Source organism: Dipodomys spectabilis, unplaced genomic scaffold, assembly GCF_019054845.1.
Source record: "Dipodomys spectabilis isolate Male_0828 unplaced genomic scaffold, ASM1905484v1 ptg000207l, whole genome shotgun sequence".
Taxonomy (NCBI): domain Eukaryota; kingdom Metazoa; phylum Chordata; class Mammalia; order Rodentia; family Heteromyidae; genus Dipodomys; species Dipodomys spectabilis.
Window position 1 is genome coordinate 2,662,055 of NW_024870884.1, and position 4,276 is coordinate 2,666,330.

Genomic DNA, 4,276 nt, shown 5'->3' on the forward strand with positions numbered 1-4,276 from the left:
CCAATATTTCCCTCAGTAATACTCTCAAAATTAATTTTCAATAACATAACCTTTGACTTGATTCGGGATGCAATTTGGATATGATTAAAGCCAACACTTTCCTTGGAAAAACTCAAATCCCACTATAAAAGTATAAGCAGTTAAGCAGTATAAATTTATATCATTCATTTCACTTGGTTTGTTCCCTGGAAACAGTTCTGAATCTCAGAGCAGTGCTTTTCCTAACATAATAGCTGCTGAGGTGCAGAGAGCCAAGATAGGCATTGCTATGCTCAGACACAAAATTCTAAAAATAAAAAAAAAATGCTTTACTTGGTGATTGAAATCAATCCCATTTCTGTGGAATCCAGCAGTGATTTTTCTGGCAAATTATAAAGCCTTATTTATTATATCTGATACATTCAAGCAAAAATAAAAAGAACAAGATGATTTATTAAGAAACGTCTCAGATATTTTTAAATCCTTAGATGATTCAGAAGTGGCCTTTTTCAAAACTGGCTTTGTAAAAGGAGCTGGAGAACCACAGAAAGCTGTTAAATAATGGGAGGCAATGGGGCCGGGAAAAGTGAGAGTAAAAGGGGTCCAATCTGACTAGAGTACTATATACACTTGTGTGAAATACCAACGTGAAACACCCTCGAACAATAGGCATATATTTTTAAGGAATGATAAATCTATAAATAGGTCTTGTCCAGATTATGGGTACTAATTGGAGCAGGGAGAGGGAATATGGTCAAAATACTTTATGTATATGTGTGGAACTGGATCAATGAAACTTCTTGAAATCAGGTCAGGAAATAGGAGTGAGGAAAGCGATGGAGAGGGTGAATCTGAGCAAGGTACATTTTATGCATGTATGGACATATTAAAACAAAACCCTCTATACAACTAATTCATGCTAATAAAATATGGAAACAAAGACAAAAAGAAGCATGGTTGTTTTCACTGGACAGAAATACATTTTAAATGCTTTAAAATATTAATAAACTCTAACCATAAGAGTTGATCTATATAGGTTTTAAGCAATTTACAGCTTTATATAATCAGTTCTCCTAGTTTCCACAATACTATATCATTTTTGTTTTATATCACAAATGCCTGTCTAAGAAGACCACTAGCCAATTGCTAGATTGCCCAGGAATATAGACCAAGTCATTGCTAATTTGATTTAGGTAATTATATTTTGGTTTTTACTTACATGATTATATTTATTTATAATTTTGTTTCATGTTTGTATTATTGGTCTCTTTGCAGCTCAGCACATGATCATTTTTTTATTTATATATATTTATATTTTATATTTATGAACATATCTGTGATGACAACAGGAGCAGAATAATCTAGAACATCAGAGTAAAACTAGAATAATACTCTCTATATTTAAATGCCAAGTCTGGTATTCTACTAAGCTATCGTAAGCAAACCACTGATCTCTCCAGATTTCATTCCGTTGAAATATTGAATATGTTCCTGGGCACCAGTGGCTCTCACTTGTAATCCTAACTACACAGAAGACTCAGATTGGAGGATCATTGTTCAAAGACATTTTGGGCAGGAATGTCTAGGAGACTCTGATCTGCTATTAACCAGACCCTGAGTTCAAGCCCTAAGAGCAACACACACAGACACAGGCGTGCACACACACACACACACACACACACACACACAAACACACATATTGATCATGGTTACCCCTACAGCATCAGGCTGTTTTGCAGTTTAAATGGGTTAATATTTATAATGTGTTTATAGAATATCTTAATACCATATTTTTGTTACTGCATAACTAAACTGAACACAATGTTAAGTCATGATCAAAATGTGCATAAGAATTTTATATGGTCTAATTTTTCCACTAAATTTCATCAAATGCACTTAATTGCAACATTTACATCTGCCATGGTTTCCCATATTTGCAATAATTAGTATATGTCTGAGACAGGCAGAAGAGGTCAGACAAGATGATATTAAGCAAAATGAACCTCAAAATAAGGACACAAGTGGTTTTTTTTCTTTCTTGCTATTGTTTCTAACGAATTTATAAGGTACCACATGATATTTTTTGTTGATTTGTATGTCTCTCCCTCACGGTATAACCCGTTTTCACTGTGTTTGATGTTGGTATAATTTGGGGAGGGGAAGGGAAAAAACAAATTGTTTAAACAGGGATACAGATTGACTCATTGCAACAATGAGATGTACAAGAGGCTATGTCAAAAAATGAACTTTGCAATTTAGGTGTGGGGCGGGAGGGGGGTGTATTTGTGGAGGTGGGACAGAAGGGATAGTAGGGGGAAAACAAAGGAGGAGGCAACAATGCTTGATAAAAAATGTACTTATTACCTTGCTCATGTAACTGTAACCCCTCTGTACAGTATTTTCACAAGAAAAAAACTTATTTAAAAAAAGACGTGAATTTTTTCTCCGTAACTTTTAATTATGTGACTTAAATGTGTGAACAGTTTGAATAAACTCTGTACAGCTCTGGTTCTTCATCTTAAAGTGGTGATAATAAAATCATTATAGAACTATGGTGAATGAAAAGTAAGATTATACCAATAAAATGCCCAACAAGGTTCTTAACATATAGCAAAAGCTCAACACATTAAGTAATAACTGATACTCTAATTCAATATTGATTAGTGAGACGGAGGAAGGAGGAAACAGAAAGAAGAAGGAAGAGGAGGAAGACAAAGAAGTTATTGTCTCATGTTAGTGATATGCAGATGAATTATTACTGGTAAATGGTAAAGAGGCAATAATCATGTAGGAATATAATGGTATTAGGTTTTACATCATACCTTAAAAGCATATTAAAGAAAATACAAAAATTAAATTCTTAAACAACTAGTTGAAAATATGGATAACTATGTGGATACTTCATTTTTCAATCTCCTCAAGACACAAACAAAATATCAAAGACTAGTTCAGAGATATGTAACCCTTTTGTACAAAGGGCTATATTTTTTACTTTGAGCCTCAAATAGATTTTGTCACAGCTACTCAATTCTGCTACAGTGTTAGCACAGCTAGTATAGACAATAAGAAATTATTGTGTTCCAATAAAATTATGCCTATGAAAACAAGTTGAGAGTCTGTTTGGACCTTTATATCTATCTCATATCTATTTTATCTCAATGACCTAACAAAGCCTACATAAACTCCAGTAAAAATCATGTCAACTTAACAAATTTGCTGCATTGTCTTGAATATAGACTTTATAGAATATCATGAAAAAGAAATTGATGTGCCTTCTATCTTTGAGAACTTTCTACTCAAGCAAGCCCAAAAAAGGATGTATAAAAAGTTACAAGTACAACAACCTACATTATGCTAAAGTATGTTAAATCTACACTTTAATTTATATCCTGTTTGCAGTTCACTCAATTATGTTGAAGAGAATTACATGAAATTCAACTGATTTTTCCAATGGGATAAATAATTCTATTGGTGTCTCATTTTCCACTGCACCATCTACTTTTTTTTTCAAAAACATTAAAGAATGTGAAGATTTAATATTTTTTCATGAATTGAATCAATTATTCATGTAAAGATGATACACATTTAAATCCACACACGTTTAAAGAACTTTATTTTTAAGAGCTCCAATATGGCTTCCTGGGCTTACTACAAGATATATTCTTATCCTGACTATAGAAAATGGAGGCATAGTAAACCTATAGTATATACACTGCAGCCCAGCCCAGGCTCTGTGCCTAATTTGTATGGCGAATTGGGAGACATGGGGTGGGGGTGGAGGGAAGAGCTCCAAACATGAAAAGATCCTCTCTGAATCATCCTCACCAAATATCTGGAAATAAGGCAGCATCCTAATCCCATTGATTCTTGTTTTCTTCATCCCATAATCAGACACTGACTTTCATCTCTTTTACCTTAACAGTTTACATGGTAAATTGATTTTCTGAAATGTAAGTCTGAGTTATCCCTCAATTAACATGTTAAATTAAATATCAATGTCACCATCAAGGAATTCTTTCCTAGAGAACAATTAAATTTTACAAGCCTTATTCAGTCTGTTCAGTCTGGCATGACAAATACAACACTTTAGGCATCAAACTTGCATGAGCTGTTTAGTAACTTGTTTGCTGTTTCAGAATGTAAATTTCATCTGGTGGGAAGAAGGATTTTTCAAATGCATTAGTTTTCATCATGTATCCCCAAACAATGTAAGTGAATTACTTGTGAGATACAGAACATCAGTCATCACATCAGTCCCAACCTCAGGTATGGCTCTGAACTCAACGTTTAGGTGCTA

The 4,276-nt window shown here is 33.6% G+C and overlaps 1 non-coding gene across 1 annotated transcript; it reads left to right on the forward strand.

Annotated features, from left to right (window-relative positions):
* Window positions 1-3,612: 3,612 nt before the first annotated feature.
* On the forward strand, window positions 3,613-3,746 carry LOC122122389. The gene has a single exon (XR_006150151.1). It is a non-coding gene; the product is annotated as a small nucleolar RNA SNORA51 (small nucleolar RNA).
* Window positions 3,747-4,276: the final 530 nt, after the last annotated feature.